At 42.6% G+C, this 19,121-nt stretch overlaps 1 protein-coding gene across 1 annotated transcript in view; it reads right to left on the bottom strand.

The window, feature by feature from the left end:
- Positions 1-109, bottom strand: part of LOC140493662 (protein inscuteable homolog) — a 422,044-nt gene extending 421,935 nt beyond the window's left edge. The window contains exon 1 of the mRNA XM_072592362.1: positions 77-109. The gene's annotated coding sequence lies outside the window, so the exon portion shown is untranslated. The remainder of the gene's footprint in view (positions 1-76) is intronic.
- Positions 110-19,121: the final 19,012 nt, after the last annotated feature.

Raw genomic sequence — 19,121 nt, 5'->3', positions numbered from 1 at the left:
TGAAGATTCATGCAGTACAAAATTATAACTCATAAAAGAATAAAATGAAAGTGAATTAAAAAATAATACATCCTACCATTAGGGATCAAATCACCAACAAAATGAACAACGTTCAATTATAGAAACTCTTATGACAGCAGTCAGCATTCTTCAGCTGGGTGTAGTATAGCATTATAGAGCTAAATATTCCAGCAACAACATCAGAAGCCAATACGTGCTGCAAAGTGTTGACAGAACACTACTGCACAGGCAGCAGTTACAAGACATTTTATTTGCAATAATTACCTGCTCTTTATGTGCAGCTTATAGCATCACAAGTTAGAAATAATTAGTAAAATCTGTTAAATTTTGACATCTTTACTTAATTCTTTCTCCCCACTGATTTGGTTGTTTTAATAAAAGACTGCAGACTGAGGTGGGCAGCCAAGCACCCTTAAAATAGCAAAAAGCTATTTAAAGTTCCCAAAAAAATGTAGACTGACCATGTCAAAGAGCACAAACATTAAAAACAGATGTTTCATGTCATAAAAAATTAAAATACACATCCAAGCAGTTTAGGACATTCCACTATATGCAGGACTATTTCAATAAGAGAATTTCATTGCATACATTACATACATATAGATACTTTCTACATTGGAATTAGAATGAAATTTAACTTTTTTTTTGAAATGTAGAGTCAAGGAGCTACTGCTTCTCAATTATTTACAAAATAAACGTTAGAGATGATAGTCCAGATCTTATGATCTTTGAATAGTAAGAGACGAGATGGCAGAAACAAAAACAGAAATTGCTGGAAAAAACGCAACAGGTCTGGCAGCATCTGTGGAGAGAAAGCAGAGTTAGTGTTTTGGGTCCAGTGGATCCCTTCAGGATTGCGGAAGATGTATTCCTGGACCCCTCGGAAGTACCAGCATAAAGATTGCTTACTTGCCCAGGACGTTTGACCTATGGATGTACAATTCCCCAGTCTAAGCTGCTCTTTCAAAAAGTCTCTGACTTTGAGTTAGAGTCAGAGACCTTGGACAGTTTCAATCTACCTACCTGGATAGCTACTGAGGAAACACTACTGACCACAGTTTTCAGCTCATAATATATTTGTGTCAAGCCATCTGATTCTGTCTGTCTTATCCATGAATGATTATCTATGTTGTTGGAGTTTTAAAGGGTATAGCTCAAGTTTTATAGTAGTAATTAGGAATCCATTTTTTGCCATTTGTTAAAGAATAAACTTATTTATAGTAATTAGGGATATTTTCCCATTAATGCTGAAAACTGGTGTGAATTATTTTGGATCTGATTAGATGTCCATCAGATAAAATGATTATCTTCAAGTGGTTTAATTGGATAGTTACACATTTGTTACAGTTTGTAGAACAGTGCAACTTGATCATCGACATACCATTTCCTAAATGAAACATGATACAATCTATTTTAGCCAAGACTGGTGCTGGAAAAGCACAGCAGGTCAGGCAGCATCCGAAGACCAGGAAAATCAACATTTCTGGCAAAGGTCCTTCATTAGGAATCCTAACACTTACTGACTTTCCTCAACTACCTTGGCCCTTACTGACTTGCCTGTCCTATCCTACCCTGCAACCTAGACTACACCTTTACCCACATACCGCCTCACCGATTTATTTCACCCATCATTTACGCACTTACCCGCTTAACTTACGCACCCTACCCGCTTACATATTTATTTATATTTTAGGTCTGTGACCCCCTGAACCGGAAAATGTGACAGATATAAACATGTACTAAACAAGTAAAAATGCTGAAAAGGGGAAAAGGAAAGTAGTACTAAGAGTAAGATCTGTAATGGGTATTTAAGGATGAAGTGGCTTTACATGACTAAAGTGATGGTAATGCGAGACAGATTTGATGGCAGTGGAATGTAGGCTGTCATATGGAAATGCTTGAATCTGTTAATCAGGACACGTCAAAAATCGTCAAGCTGCCACACAAAGTCAACACAGTTCTGTGAAAGGGAAATCATATTTCACTAATTTATTAAAGAGTTTTGAGGAAGTAACAAACAAGATAGATAAAGGGAAACCATTTGATGTTCTGCACTTAAATTTCTATAAGACATTTGAAAACGTGCAACATCAAAGTTTATTATGAAGAACAACAGTATATGGTACAGTGGGAACATATTAGCACAGATAGAGGATTAGTTGATTAATATGAAACAGAAAGCAGGAATCAAAGGTTAATTTTTGTGCTGGCAACATATGGCAACTAGTGTGCCAAAGAAATCAATCTATATAAATTACTTGGATGAAGGGATGTTTGGATCTGAGCATAGAACCGCAGAACAAAAGAGTTATCTTATGAGAAAAGTTTAGACATTCTTAGCCTACATTCATTTGGAGGGATCAAAGGTAATCTTATTGAAACTTATAAAATCTTGAGGAGGCTTGACAGAATGGATGCAGAAAAGATATCTCTTTGGAGACACAGTTTAAAAAGCAAGAGTCTCCCATTTAAGATAGAGATGAAGAGAGATTTTGTTCTCTCAGGTGATCATGAGTATTGGAACCTACTGCAATGGAGGCAAGTTCATTAAATATTTTTAAGGCTAGATCTGTCATGTCATGGCATAAGTATCAAATGCTTCAAAATCCCTCTGAAGCTGCTCCAAGTTAGGCATAACGCATAGAATCTTGTGACATCAGAGTCTTTTTCTGTTAGTTGAAGAGCCTGTCACAGTCCCAAACTATTTCGGGAAGATATACCAATGCACATGAAGACTCCTCCTGGAATCAATACATGAGGGCATAAGTCCCACCTAACAAGAGCTGCTGGCCAATCAGAGCAGCTCTTGCATTCAGTCATGCCAGGACGGAGGCTGTGGGTGCTGCTGGAAAAGCACCCCCACCCCTCCTTGGAACCTGATAGTCTCAGAGGACTCAGGACACAGGTCAATGACATGGGATGGAGATGTGAGTTGGATTCTTGGGTCGGGGTCAGGGGAATGGGGGTCAAAAGCAAGGGAAGGTTGGTGGCTCTCACTAAGCTCCCCTCTTCCTGGTATATAGCCTCTCATACAAGTACCCTTGATCGATGGCCCCTCCCAACCAAGATGACAAGCTTCAAGGAGGGCAGCAGCAATTCTGTACCCCAAATGCCAGATGCAATTATGATAATTATAGCAGTGGTCAGCTAAGGCCTCCAAATTGTCCTTAATTAGCCACTTAAGGGACTTTATTGGTGGTGAGGTGGGAAAGTTAGCCAGGGGCCTTCTCAACCAGACTGAGAGAAGGTAGCAAGGTGAGGGAGGTTTAAGTATTCCATTACTCCTTCTAATTAAATGACTTTCCTCCAAACTTGTCATTTTGGAAATGGAAGATTCCACCCAACATCTAAGCTGCTTCAGTCCATAAGGAGTAATATCCTTGGAACATCACCACCTCCTTTGATAGTCACCTGTTAAAATTCAGTCAACTTCAGTCTGTGTATCATTGGAAATATAAAGATTTACAATGATAAATCTTTGTAAATTTTATCTTTTTATTTCACTAGGTTCCATATTTAACCTAGACAAACAAATCTTTCCTCAGCTCGACACAACTTCCACACCTGTTCCTGCTTAATTTCGTGGGACTATGTCAGATGTTTTGAAGCCACCCTTTGAAGACTTGCAAAGAACAAAGATGCCTATCAGCAAAGTGATTGCTAGCTATCTTCTGAATGACATAAGTAAGATTGGGCAAAAGTCCCCATTATTTAAACTACTGGACAAAAACCCTAAACTTTCCAATATCTGAAGTACTGGACAAAGCCCCAAATTCTTCAAACTTTTAAAATAAAAAAGAGACAGCTGGGATGAGTTCTGTTGGAACACACTGCACAACCAGCAGAATGGAGAGTGCTCTCTGGGACAATTGTTCAGCTTTGAATTCCAATTTACACCTTCTCTGTAAAACCTTCAGACTCCAGCCCAAAACAGTCTTTTTCACCTCAGGCTACACAGCGTAGATAGTTTGGGATGCTGCCTGAACTGCTGTGCTCTTCCAGCACCACTAATCCTAGATAGTTTGGGGCCTACTGAGATACTGGACATTCAACGTCAATCAAAACCTATTCAAACATACTCTAACCATCAGAAAGCCAATTAACTTCAGAAAGGAACATCAAGATATAACTGCCAGTATCAATCTCACCTGAAGGGTGGGGCCTTTTTTAACAACAAGTTTCTGCATAAAATGCTTCCCCAGAGGTTTAGATTAGATTAGATTAGATTACTTACAGTGTGGAAACAGGCCCTTCGGCCCAACAAGTCCACACCGCCCCGCCGAAGCGTAACCCACCCATACCCCTACATCTATATCTACCCCTTACCTAACACTACGGGCAATTTAGCATGGCCAATTCACCTGACCTGCACATCTTTGGAGTGTGGGAGGAAACCGGAGCACCCGGAGGAAACCCACGCAGACACGGGGAGAACGTGCAAACTCCACACAGTCAGTCGCCTGAGGCGGGAATTGAACCCGGGTCTCTGGCGCTGTGAGGCAGCAGTGCTAACCACTGTGCCACCGTGCCGCCCCAGGTTCTGTCCCAGCAAGCAGCTTCCGAAGCAAGACCCAAGAGAAGCTGAATCAGGAAGCCAAACCATGAACATTCACAGGACAAAGGACATCTGAGAGGGAGGAAGCCAACCAAGCACTATCTGAACAAGGGCTTCCAGATAACATGTCTGTTCCAAACTGAGAACACCGATGGCAAGAACCTCAGCAATGAGGTGCACTTCAAAATCATGTTTTTCAGTAATGAGCTTAAACTCCCAAGACCCCAAAGTTCCACCTAGTGAGTAGAGTGGGGAAAGTGGCTGGTGACAATGCACTGGGACCATAGAGTAGGAATTCTGATTAAAGATGGTAATTAAAACTGTTGATTTCTGTATGTGTCAGTAGGATATTTTCTAAGTCTTAATCTAGTAAATAGTGTAAATTTTAAGTGCTACTGTTCTCTATATAATTAATTGTATCAATTTCCTAATTTATTGTATTGCCTATTTTCATGTATTATACTTACCTTTTGTATTTTAGATAAACACAGGGATTATTTTCCCTGAAACATCTATCTACTGCCTCTTCATTTCACATTCCCAGAAGTCCAATGTCCAAAACCAGTGATCTGAGAGCGATTCAAGCTTTTTAAAGATGAAAAAAAATCTGATTGCAAACCAGATCCTACACATAAAGGAATTCACAATTGTCCAGTCTTTTCACAGACCTGTGTAAAACAATTATCCATCCCAATCATCCTTCTCTCTCCAGCAGGATGACCTAAAGACCTAACCAAGCACAGATTGTTCTGCTACACTGTGACAGCTGTGTTCCTCTGTAACCTCTCGCTATAGAAAATCACATTATGGAGAATCACTGCAGAGAATCACCTTTCAAAAGATCGCTATACCCATTCAGTAGAAAGTTCGCGTTATCCAAACAGCATCCAGAATTCGTCAATCGAGTTATAGTCAGTTTACATTGACTGAACAGGCATTATACCAGAATGACATGTAATCGATTGCTTTCCAGCCATATTTCTTCCTGTAATGCCTTTTAAAGCTATTTATGGTCCAAATTTTTTTATGGTTACAGATCCCAATAACAACTAAATCAGTCAGCTTAGCAAAGTGCTACAGAAAGATAGAGGAATGAAAATGAAGTGTGTTGAAGCAGCCAGAAATATTTTCCAACAACAATGAAAAGTTGGGAGTCCTACATAATTGCATTGCCATTACAAGCACCTTCATTTCAATATTTACTGTCAGTGACGTCAAAATGCCACTACTCATTCTAGAGATTTGCTCTGAAAATAAGTTGACAGTGAGAATAGTGGCAGGTGTCTTGTTTTGATAAAGATCCACACCTGAAATATCACTTTCTTTGTTCTCTTCACAGACTCTGCCTGAACTTACCAAATGGCTGCACTTGCTGAGTGCCTGGACTTACTAAATGGTTCTGGCGTGTTCTGTTTTCCGACAGATGGCTACAATTACTTGCACAGCTTGTGTTAAGCATCAAACAAAATGGTAACCAAATTTGGAAGCCTTCAAAGTACAATGAAATGTAATATGATATGCCAGATCAAAGCAGTTACTCATACAAACTACTGCTCACTCTAAAGATTGCCACGAGTCAGTTTTTTATAATTTTTCCTGTACCAGATAGATATTCAGTTATTAAAACAAATCAAAGTTTGTCTCTTTGCACTGAAGTTTGATATGCTTTTAATGTAGCCCAAATATGAATAGAATTCTATTTCAACAATGTTCAGTACTGTCACCAAAAGCAAACTGTATAGCAATTTCAACAGCGATAATTAATTGAAACAGAGGAAACAGTAGTCATAAAACAACCAGTCGGAATTTTAAACAAATTAGCCAGATACACTTACTGATTTAGGGAGAGCTCTGTAATTCAAAAGCTGAAAATTCCTGAGGTGATCATCATGAACAAAATGGCCAGAAACAATCTAATCTGGATTTTGGAGCAGCACTAGAATTCTGAATTATTGAGCAAACATAACTCTGTACCTGGGAGTGACCAAAAGGACCATTAAAATAATCAGACAGATTGAGCTGCTATACACTAGTTCCACAAAACATGAAAATACATTTGGGAGGGAGAACGAACAAAAACAAGAGAAATGCAAAAGAGAGAGAAAAAGGGCTGTACACAAGGGAAGAAATTAGCTATGCAACCAAACCATGCGAGATGTTGGTGATACATTGATTTCAAACCAGGTATTCAATTAAACACTCAGTTCTTCAGTTCCAAAGAAAATGCATTGGACCTGAAATGCTAACTCTGTTTCTCAATCCACAGATGTTGCCAGACTTGCTGACGTTTTCTGTTTTCATTGCAAGCTGTTTCATTGCTGCTCCATACAAAATGAAAGCTCAAGAAGGAGAACAAGAGACAAATAAAATATCTGTAAGGCCCTTAAAAAACCTGACAATCCACTTCCCATCTGTCTGAGAGACCTGCGCCAAAAGCATAAAATGCAATCAGTTATATGTATAAGAAGATGTTTGGCACATGTATGTTAAATGTATAAGAAGATGTTTCACAGCTTCCATGTTTCTGAATCCGAAGCTTTGGGTTTGAGTCCCACAAAACTTGATAGCAAGAGAAGTTGTGTTCATGTGTCCATGCCTATGGCTGGTAAGACCAGGAAAGATTGCTGGTCGGTCATGTAATTGAAACCATCACTATCCATAGCACCAGACTACAACATGAAATAAAAGTCAATTTATTTTCATCTACCTCTATACAATCCCACTGCACGGCCATGAGGTTTAGCCCTCAAGGTTCTGTGCTACAATGCTGAGAGAGTGCTCCCTTACACTGTGCTTTGTCCACTCTTTACACTGTATCAAGGTGCCTGCCTCACCTAAGAGTGAGGCTTGGAAGTTCCAGCAAACTCAAGTATGTTATATAGTGTAATATATAATACAGATCTCTTTCATGCAGCATTTTACTTTGGATTATTCCATTCTCACTTCTCAGAGTCTTGATAGCACGTGACTGCTGATGTTAGTGTTACAAAATCTTAACATGTCATTAACATATGCATTCTCTCTATATTATATGCATATTGTCACAGCAACTCAGACTGTTTGAGTGATCTGTTAACGCAGCAATAGTATATGCAGGCAATGTAAATAAGAAAATAGAAAAATGTAGTATCTGCTCAATTTCACTGTTCAATTTTCACTGTTCAAACACTGGATAATATTTGCCTAAACTTCTGAACAACGTTGGAAATTCCTGCCAAACTTTGATCTTAATTCAGAAAAACTGTATCCACTCTGTTCAAGAGATCTATACGAGGTAGTCTGATGCTTCCTTAGATATGGTTCACTGAACATTTCATTCTCCATAACTAAGCTTCATGGTAATGTGCCAGACATCTGAAGGTCTGTATCTCCTAGACTTTGTTTTATATTTCCTGGTTTGACTCTGAAAGACATCAACAATGGCCAGCTGGCTGTGGATATTGAAACAGCTGCTCCTATGTCGAGTTTACATTCTGTTTACACACTATGCCTGTTTCAACTCCGCAAAATATGTGTACAGCTGTTGATTTCCCTTGACTTTGGTATTGCTGATTGTCCTGATGAGTGTAAGAAGATAAACTTCAACAAAATGTTTGTTTGCTTCAGACATGCTTCTTGTCTTACTCACATTTACGTGATTACTTTTCATCTCCAGCATGCGAAGTTATCAGATTGTTTGGTTTGGAAAAGGCAATTGGGCTTGACTTGAAATGTACAAGCAAATCATATTTTAATAGCTCACATTGAGCAACAAATAGAGAGAAAGCAACATGGATTGAACACAGCTTGTGTAAGGAAAGCTCCTCTCCCACTCTCCCCAGGCAAACCTCAATCTCAGTAAACCAGTACTGGTGAAGAAAGCTATTTCGAAAAGTTTCTGTTGGCTGAGGCATTAAGGAAATCTCTCTATAAGCTTCACTGCTCTTGAGGAAAGAGGATAACAGCTAAGAAGGTGGGACACAGTTTTCATTCTTGTAACTCAAAGACTTCAAAAAAACTGGAAACTGTAACTGCTTTTAACTTCCTGTCCATACTAATAACCCTCCTCACTCCACTTTCTTTATAAACTCATTAGATTAGATTACTTACAGTGTGGAAACAGGCCCTTCAGCCCAACAAGTCCACACCAAACCTCCGAAGAGTAACCCACCCAGACCCATTTTGCTTTTACTAAAGCACCTAACTCGATGGGAAATTTAGCATAGCCAATTCACCTGGCTTGCACATCTTTGGACTGTGGAAGGAAACCGGAGCACCCGGAGGAAACCCACGCAGACACGGGGAGAATGTGCAAATTCCATACAGACAGTTGCCCGAGGCTGGAATCGAACATGGGTCCCTGGTGGCGCTAGGCAGCAGTGCTAACCCTGGATTAGTAGTGCTGGAAGAGCACAGCAGTTCAGGCAGCATCCAATGAGCAGCGAAATCGACGTTTCGGGCAAAAGCCCTTCATCAGGAATAAAGGCAGTGAGCTTGAAGCATGGAGAGATAAGGTAGAGGAGGGTGGGGGTGGGAAGAGAGTAGCATAGAGTACAATGGGTGAGTGGGGGAGGAGATGAAGGTGATAGGTCAAGGAGGAGAGGGTGGAGTGGATAGGTGGAAAAGGAGATAGGCAGGTTCGACAAGTCCGGACAAGTCAAGGAGACAGTGCTGAGCTGGAAGTTTGAAACTAGGATGAGGTGGGGGAAGGGGAAATGAGGAAGCTGTTGAAGTCCACATTGATGCCCTGGGGTTGAAGTGTTCCAAGGCGGAAGATGAGGCGTTCTTCCTCCAGGCGTCTGGTGGTGAGGGAGCGGCGGTGAAGGAGGCCCAGGACCTCCATGTCCTCGACAGAGTGGGAGGGGGAGTTGAAATGTTGGGCCACAGGGCGGTTTGGTTGATTGGTGCGGGTGTCTCGGAGATGTTCCCTAAAGCGCTCTGCTAGGAGCCGCCCAGTCTCCCCAATGTAGAGGAGACCACTTCGGGAGCAACGGATACAATAAATGATATTAGTGGATGTGCAGGTAAAACTTTGATGGATGTGGAAGGCTCCTTTAGGGCCTTGGATAGAGGTGAGGGAGGAGGTGTGGGCGCAGGTTTTACAGTTCCTGAGGTGGCAGGGGAAAGTGCCAGAATGGGAGGGTGGGTCGTAGGGGGGTGTGGACCTGACCAGGTAGTCGCGGAGGGAACGGTCTTTGCGGAAGGCGGAAAGGGGTGGGGAGGGAAATATATCCCTGGTGGTGGGGTCTTTTTGGAGGTGGCAGAAATATCGGCGGATGATTTGGTTTATGCGAAGGGTGGAAGGTGAGGACCAGGGGCGTTCTGTCCTTGTTACGGTTGGAGGGGTGGGGTTTGAGGGCAGAGGTGCGGGATGTGGACGAGATGCGTTGGAGGGCATCTTTAACCACGTGGGAAGGGAAATTGCAGTCTCTAAAGAAGGAGGCCATCTGGTGTGTTCTATGGTGGAACTGGTCCTCCTGGGAGCAGATACGGCGGAGGCAGAGAAATTGGGAATACGGGATGGCATTTTTGCAAGAGATAGGGTGGAAAGAGGTGTAATCCAGGTAGCTGTGGGAGTCGGTGGGTTTGTAAAAGTTGTCAGTGTCAAGTCGGTCGTCACTAATGGAGATGGAGAGGTCCAGGAAGGGGAGCGAGGTGTCAGAGATGGTCCAGGTAAATTAAAGGTCAGGGTGGAATGTGTTGGTGAAGTTGATGAATTGCTCAACCTCCTCGTGGGAGCACGAGGTGGCGCCAATGCAGTCATCAATGTAGCGGAGGAAGAGGTGGGGAGTGGTGCCGGTGTAATTACGGAAGATCAACTGTTCTACATAGCCAACAAAGAGACAGGCATAGCTGGGGCCCATACGTGTGCCCATGGCTACGCCTTTGGTCTGGAGGAAGTGGGAGGATTCAAAGGTGAAATTGTTAAGGGTGAGGACCAGTTTGGCCAAACGAATGATAGTGTCAGTGGAAGGGTACTGTTGGGGACGTCTGGAGAGGACAAAATGGAGGGCTTGGAGGCCCTGGTCATGGCGGATGGAGGTGTAGAGGGATTGGTTATCCATGGTGAAGATGAGGCGTTGGGGGCCGGGGAAACGGAAGTCTTGGAGGAGGTGGAGGACGTGGGTGGTGTCTCGAACGTATGTGGGGAGTTTCTGGACTAGGGGGGAGAGGACAGTGTCGAGGTAGGTAGAGATGAGTTCAGTGGGGCAGGAGCATGCTGAGACAATGGGTCGGCCAGGGTGGTCAGGCTTGTGGATCTTGGGAAGGAGGTAGAACCAGGCAGTGCGGGGTTCCCGGACTATGAGGTTAGAAGCTGTGGATGGGAGATCTCCTGAGGTGATGAGGTTCTGTATGGTCTGGGAGATGATGGTTTGGTGATGGGGGGTGGGGTCATGGTCGAGGGTTCAGTAGGAAGAGGTGTCCTTGAGTTGGCGTTTGGCTTCAGCGTTATAGAGGTCAGTGCGCCAGACTACCACTGCGCCCCCTTTATCCGCTGGCTTGATGGTGAGGTTGGGATTGGAGCAGAGGGATTGGAGGGCTGCGCGTTGTGAGGGTGAGAGGTTGGAGTGGGGGAGGGTGGTCGACAGGTTGAGGCGGTTAATGTCCCGGCAGCAGTTGGAAATGAAGAGGTCGAGGGCAGGTAATTGGCCAGTGCGGGGTGTCCAGGTGGATGCAGTGTGTTGGAGGTGGGCGAAGGGGTCCTCGGAAGGTGGGCGGGAGTCCTGATTGTGAAAGTAAGCTCGGAGGCGACGGAAGAATTGTTCGATGTCACAGCGTGTATTAAATTCATTGATGCGTGGACGGAGGGGTATGAAGGTGAGTCCTTTGCTGAGGACTGATCGTTCGTCCTCAGTGAGTGGGAGGCCTGGGGGGATGGTGAAAACTCGGCAGGGCCGGGAGCTGGGATCTGGTGTGGGTGTGGAGCTGGGAGTGTAGTCAGAGCCAGTACCTGGAGTGGGTGTGATGGTGGGGGTATAGGGGTGGAGGCATGAGCAGGGGTAAATTTCCCCTTTGGGTTCTGGGGTGTGGGGATAGTGACAGTGGGGTCTGTGGGGGGCATGTCAGCAGAATGCAGGTGAGTGGCGCTGGTGGGGGTGGAAGTGGTGGTGATCATGGCAGTAGGGGTGGCAGAAATCACTGAGCGTGTGGTATCAGCGATGATGTGAAGGGCGGAAGTGGCTGTGGGAGTGGCCATGATGGGAGCGGAAGTGACATCATCACTCAGCGTGGGGGTGGTAGCTGGATCAGCCGCATGGTTAATGGCGTTTCCGAGGCCAGGGGAAGCTTCTGAAATGTTTGAGGAGCGCTGGTTATGGAGGTGGGTGGATAAAAGTTTATTGTACTTACAGTTTTTGATGTTTGAGTTGGAGTTGAAATACTGTTTGTTGAGAGTATGAATTCTCCTGAGGATGTAGTACAGAGTGGGTCCTTTGCAACTCTGAGAGAGTGTGGCCCTCAGCTGAGGCAGGGCTGACTGTAGAGAGGTTAGGTGCCGGCGCATTGCTGCAAGCGTGGAGCGGAGGATCTTGAAGGAGAACTGTTGCTGGTGTTTTTGAATCTGTATTCTGTACTGTTTGTCCTGTTCGGGTCCGAACTCTGCTGGTTTAAAGGTGGTCTGGAGCCCGTGTGGGATGAGTTGGTTACAGAGGCAGGCACTAGGAAGCAAATGTGGCTGTGGTAGCGAGTTTGTTTCACGACATGGTTGAAGAGCTTCAGGGCAGAGGAAATGACCTGGGAGTTGCAGTGGGAGAGGGACTCCCTGAGATTCTTGTAGAGAGAGGAGGAAAACTTCTTCAAGGCAGGCATCCTTGCAAGAGGATTCGCAGTTGGGTTAAAATCAATGAGGTAAAAACAATGACTGCAGATGCTGGAAAGCAAATACTGGATTAGTGGTGCTGGAAGAGCACAGCAGTTCAGGCAGCATCCAACAAGCAGTGAAATTGACGTTTCGGGCAAAAGCCCTTCATCAGGAGTAAAGGCAGTGAGCCTGAAGCATGGAGAGATAAGCTAGAGGAGGGTGGGGGTGGGGAGAGAGTAGCATAGAGTACAATGGGTAGTGGGGGAGGAGATGAAGGTGATAGGTCAAGGAGGAGAGGGTGGAGTGGATAGGTGGAAAAGGAGATAGGCAGGTTCGACAAGTCCGGACAAGTCAAGGAGACAGTGCTGAGCTGGAAGTTTGAAACTAGGATGAGGTGGGGGAAGGGGAAATGAGGAAGCTGTTGAAGTCCACATTGATGCCCTGGGGTTGAAGTGTTCCGAGGCGGAAGATGAGGCGTTCTTCCTCCAGGCGTCTGGTGGTGAGGGAGCGGCGGTGAAGGAGGCCCAGGACCTCCATGTCCTCGGCAGAGTGGGAGGGGGAGTTGAAATGTTGGGCCACGGGGCGGTGTGGTTGATGAGCCACTGTGCTACCCTTACTTGCATTTTATCTTTTATTTTTTTCCTAATCATAAAATCTATTTTCCACTTAAAAATTCACTCCTTGGAATTAGTACTTCTTTATTTTTAGTCTGACAAACTACATTAATTGAAGTGTGATGTCTACGTACCAAAAGGGAAAAAAAAGAAGATATTTGCTGTAAATGACTAAGACAGGGTGTAATACCAAATTCGAGGAGTGTCGTGCTGGAAAAGTACCGCCAGTTAGGCAGCATCTGAAGAGCAGGAGAATCGACGTTTCAAGAATAAGCTCTTCATCAGGAATGAAGCTTGTGACCCAAGGGGGCTGAGAGATCAATGGAAGGAGTGTGGAACTGGGGGGAAGTGAGCTGGGAATACGATAGGTAAATGAAGATGGGGGTGAAGGTGATAGGTTGGAGAGTAGGGTGAAACAGGCAGGAAGGAAGATGGATGGGTAGGACAGATCAAGAGGGTGGTGCCAAGTTGGAAGTTTGGATGTGGGATAGGTGGGGGGAGGGGAAATTAGAAAATTGGGAAATCTGCATTGATTATGTGTGGTTAGAGGATCTCAAGGTGGAAGATGAGGCATTCTTCCTCCAGGCGTTGGGTGATTAGGGTTTGGCGGTGGAGGAATCACCCAATACCTGGAGGAAGAGCAGTAATACCATATTCTTGATAACTGGACCAAATAATTGTTGTATAAATTGAACAATGAAGCTTAGTTATAGAGGATGAGCTGTTCAGTGAAACATATCTAATGAAGCATCAGAATATCTAACATGAATCTCGTAGACAGAAAGGATCCAGTTTTTATGAACGAAGATGGGAGAGAACTTTGGCAAGAATTTCCAACATTGTTCAGAAGTTTAGGCAAATTTCATCCAGTGTTCAAACAGTGAAAATTGAACACTGAAATTGAGCAGATCGTATACTTTCTTTATTTCTGTATCCTGATTGTTTCTTCTGAACAATGTCTTCTTTTTGACCATATTCTGTAAATATTGACATTAGACTGGCCTCCATAGTGTCATAGGCAGCTCATCCCCATTTTGTTCAAGCAAATCTCAATATACTGATATATCTGAGTTGTAGCATCAAGCTTTCTACTTCAATTTGTTGATTCATTTGCACATCTCCATTCACCCAATGTGGATTTTTTTTTCTGGTGAGCTATGCGTGCTCACGTCCTCAGCCATGTTACTGCTGCCTGCTCATAACTATGTTTGACACTGGCAATTCTGCTTTAAGGGAAAAGGATTGTAATTTTCTTCAGTGGTAGTAGGAATGGAGAACATTTCTGACAGTCCCGTAGAACCTGTAATGTCCTTACTGTTGACTGTATCAAATAATTCTCTTATGCTAACATAGGTATTCTCAATAGATAGATTTTCTTGTTTGGACAGGAATCTAAGGAGCCCAATAAAATCTTTTACTCGTTGCCCCATGACAGTTTGCTTCCAAAACCATTTGTTTTCCTGAAACCAGTTGCATTCTTTCTGCGACTGCAAAGATGTTGAAGCTAAGAACATGCAGTAGGCTCAAAAGTAAAACGCATCTATTGTGAACATACAGATTTTCAATTCCTGCAGGCTGTCTCACAATATTATTTAAAGTATACCTTTTACCCTTCAGAGCTGTTCCATCTGGATCATGTACTTCACTCCTTGTGGGTTATAACCTTGTTTTTTTGAGCCATGTTAATTGATCTGACAGACTAGAGACATTTGTTCCTGTTTCAGAATTATAATTAACAAAATACATATTTACATAAATAGGCTCTGTCAAAGTTGGGTGGGTTGAATCACTACTTCTGCTTAGAATTGTTATTTCTGCAGGGAATAACTCTGAAATATTTCTGAACGGAGGTATATCATCTAAGGAATTTTTTAATGGATGTGAGGCAACCACATCCTTTGTAGCAGTAAGCTTTTGAATTTTTGCTGTTCTGAAAGTGTGTCCTTCTCAAGCACATATCCTAGAACTGATCTCCACTTTTGCAGATGTAGCATTTTCTTGTCATGGCTGGGTATTGGGTGTTTGTTGTTTTATAGTGCTGACATTGACTTTGAGCATCTGCTTTTGAGTTTACTGTCTATGCTGGACTTATCACAGGGTCTTAGAATGTTTGTATATAATAAAGTGAATAGAGTCTGTTGCTTATTTGAGGTAGGCTTGTTCTTTTCCTCTCAGGATTTTTCTTGTGGGTCATTCTGGTTTCTCCTTCCAGGACAATTTGAATAGCTTTTACCAAAACCAAGTTCTCCTTGGGCCATAAGAAATTGGACAAAGACTCAAGAGTAATTCCAACAACAATTCTGTCCCTTACAAATTCTGATTTCAAAATTACAGTTTTCCACTAATCTGCGGAGGTTGTTATGGAGATTGTCCATAGATTTCCTCTGGAAGCTGAACTCTTCTGTTAAATGTTACTCATTCAAGCATTTTATTCATTTTCAGATTCAAGTAGTCATCAAAAGCTTTTAAAATTTAATCAAATGCATATTTTCATTGGTACTTTTGATTTATAATGTCATTTGTTATAAGATCCATCAAATATAATAATGCATCAACTTGTTTAGCCTCAGTGTTTAATACTGAAGCAAATCTATATGTTAGTAATTGTCTTCTTTAAGAAGCTCAATTCTGTGTTCTGTTTGACCGATCCCTGACATTAAACCCACTAGGAAATATTCTTTCTCCTTCCATTTCTTCTTAATATGGTTATTTATCCTTATTCTAATAAAGTTGTTTGAAGTCTGCAGCATTTCAATGCACAGTGCCCATTTATTTTGACTAATGGTAAACACAAAAAGCCTGAAAAGCAAATGGGAATCAAGTCATCCATCTCAGGGTAAAAGGGAATTAAGAGAAGAGTTTCCTCATCACACCTGAAGCAGCTCTTAGACCCTTTACATATACATAAGGGGATTTGATGTTTCCCTAGTGCCAGGATTGATTTGCCCAATTCAAGCAACAACAATGACAGGAGAACCCAAGGGTACCAGGCCAAGGATTTCTATCAAAAAAGAAAATAAATAATTGGCTTCAATATGAAGCCTGGAGGGTGAGGGATGCTTCCACAACACGAGGTAAAGTACAATCCAGATTACCACCACTCTGGCCATGAATCACCTGAGCTTGAAGTCCTCCCTCTCCAATGTCTTGATAAAGTCAACAATATCCAAAACTATTGGACTGCCAAAGATGAGGTTCCACTGGTTGGACTGCTCAGGTGGAGTACTGTAGCACCTACTTGAAAAGAGTTCAAGACTATTGTGGACTACTACCCAACTTCACTCCATGAAGCAAGGAGAAATTTGCTAAAGGGGAGATAAAGGAGCTAGGTACCTACTTTTAAGGGAAGAACGTGATGCTGATGCTGCTGGTGAGAGAATGGATGTGACAGGTATCAAATCAATGGCTAGATGTGGTGGACAGAAGAGTGAGAATCTCATCAGTTCCAAACTCCAGGCCAAGGGAGGCATCATAACGCCACAGTGGATTATCATTCTCTCTTGGCTGGGAAACTGGGCTTTTCTTTTGGGCACGTACATTTTTGCTTCATTACGTTGTGATTATGCTTTGATAGCTACATTTTATGTTATGTCTCGATTTACATTTATGTCATGCTAATATTGTGCTACTATATATGAGTCAATTTGAAATATTACTTATTTCATCCCACTATGCGAAATATGCTGCTCAGACCACATTGTTTTGTCTACGCCAGCAGGACCAGGACACTACATTTGCATACCCCTGCACATTCCACCATCTTGGGCACCTGGAGGGAAAACATTGTAGGGCCTTGGCACATACGAGCCCAAATACAAGCTCCATTGGATAACTCATGCACTTATACTTTGGCAGTGATACAAAAACAAAAAGAATGAGCTGAGAGTTATGCACAATTCCTTTTCTCAAAAATATTTCAGATGTAAGATATGGTACAGTTTCTAGGTTGTGAACAGGTTTCGTCCTTGAATCTGTTCGTAAGTCAATTTGTACACAAGTCAGAACACAACACAAATAATTTAAAATAGCGACTTGTAAGTACAAGGGATTGTTCATACGTCAGATCTTTAAAATTATTATTCATACAATCCTGTATGGAATCGCATTTGTAAGTGTGAACATGCGTAGATTGAACATTTGTAAAGCAGGGATCTCCAGTTATTCATTTGCCGAAATGGCTAGAGGCATCCTCACTGGGTTACTGCGTGACTCTGGTCTCTCTATTTCACATGCTCAGTCCTGGCCCCTCCACCATATTTAAAGTGCTTGAGGAATCTTAAACAATGCGCTTCTCCTCCAACCTTGTACTCCAGTTACAAACTCTTTTCTCCAGCAGACAGGCAATCCCAATATATTGGAAATGTATTACCATTCCTTCACTGTCATATGGTCAAAATCCTGGAATTCCCTCGTTAAGGGCTAGTCTTCCTACAGCACAAGGCTGCACAGGTTCAGAAAATAGCTCACCATCACATTCTCTACAACAATTAAGGATAGGCAATAATTTCTAACCAGCCTGCAACATCCACTCTCCACAAGTGAATTTAAAAAAACATGCATAAATATTTTATAGGCATGCATGTCTATGAGTTCCAGATCACTCTCCAGTTATTACTTAATACCCAAAATGCCATGCAAATTATACAATATTCACAGCATGAACTGGTTCCCACACATTCAATCTACGAGTTCCAACCAATGCTTACACCTGAAACACAAATTTAGATCTGATAACTCTCTGCACTCAAGAGTTTAGTGCTGGAAAAGCACAGCAGGTCAGGCAGCATCCAAGGAGTGGGCAAATCAATGTTTCGGGCACAAGCCCTCTGCACTTGCACATTAACCTAGTCTGATGCACTTTCGAGTGTCACTTTACAATATTTACACAGTGTACATACATGTCAAGTGCAGCAGATCATTCCTCTTTTTTCTGTATGGAACCTTGGTTCTTCCGTAGGTCACACAGATGCTGAGCTGCACTGCTAACTCAGACTGGGCCAGAATCTGACAGAAGGACCTCCTGCTGCCTTCCCTGGGAAACAGGACCTCATACCTTTCTTGGACAGCCTGGAGGAAAAGTTCCAGTAAGGCATCACTCCCTTGGGGGCCACTCTTTGTCTGGTCTAAGAGATCTGCAGAGGGTGGGTGGGGGAAAATATTCAAGGGCCTGGCTGGAATATCAGCATTTACTCATAGAGATAAAATAATGTCCCTGAGAGAGACAGTTTCATAATTCTCTACGCTCCTCAATCATATGTCCCTAGTTGACTGGCTATGTGACATTGCATGCAGACTACTGTCTGCCCCAGCAAAAATGTCATTCACTTTAGTCCAGTTAACAAACTCACCACTTCCGGAGGATTCTCCTATCATTACAAGTTAATATGTACAAAGCAGTGTAAGTGCACAAAGTTCCCCTCCCCATCCACTCCCTCATGCAAGCCCCCACCTCATGAAGGGAAATTAATACCTGGAAATAAGTAATGTTACATCACAAAACAAACATACTAAAGAAAGGATTTTGGATTACGAATGCTCTAAAGTTCTAACCAGCATTTTTGAGGAAGAAATTTTCTTTTGTCTATGGCATGCATAATTTATTAACTGATAGAATACATCATTGTATACAAAGACAGCCGTTGACTTGACATGATAATGCAGACATAACCAAAAATCCAGCAGTGCAGTAAATGGCCTTCTTCAAAAACAAACTTACCCGGGAATAAAGTAAAGCTCAGAACTGAATCAGAGTGCTTTGCTGTTGTGTGTGCTCCCAGGCCTCCTTTGACACACCTCTGCTGTTTGCTTTCCTAATGGAATCAAAGTCTGTGCAAACTGAAAAAGAAGATAGCTTTCATCTGAAAACAAAAATCTTTTCAGGCTTCTGAAGGGATCTGAGGACTTCAAATTTTCACCAACCACTTCAACAATTTTATTTATTTACTTCCTACTAAAATGCCTCTGCACTCCAGCCCAGCCTCAGAATTTTTGTTTTGGGTTAAAAGACCACATCATCCCGTCAGAGAAGCAGTGCATAGCTTTAACTGGGCTTCAGTCCAAACAGACAAAAAACCAATCCATTTGTGTCTACTGTTACAGAGGAAATGTTCAAAAGGATTTTTTCATGAAATCCCAAACAGTACGGCTGTTG

This window comes from Chiloscyllium punctatum, chromosome 22, assembly GCF_047496795.1.
Source record: "Chiloscyllium punctatum isolate Juve2018m chromosome 22, sChiPun1.3, whole genome shotgun sequence".
NCBI lineage: Eukaryota > Metazoa > Chordata > Chondrichthyes > Orectolobiformes > Hemiscylliidae > Chiloscyllium > Chiloscyllium punctatum.
The sequence above is the reverse complement of the archived record's forward strand: the minus strand, read 5'-3'. Positions and strand labels throughout refer to the sequence as shown.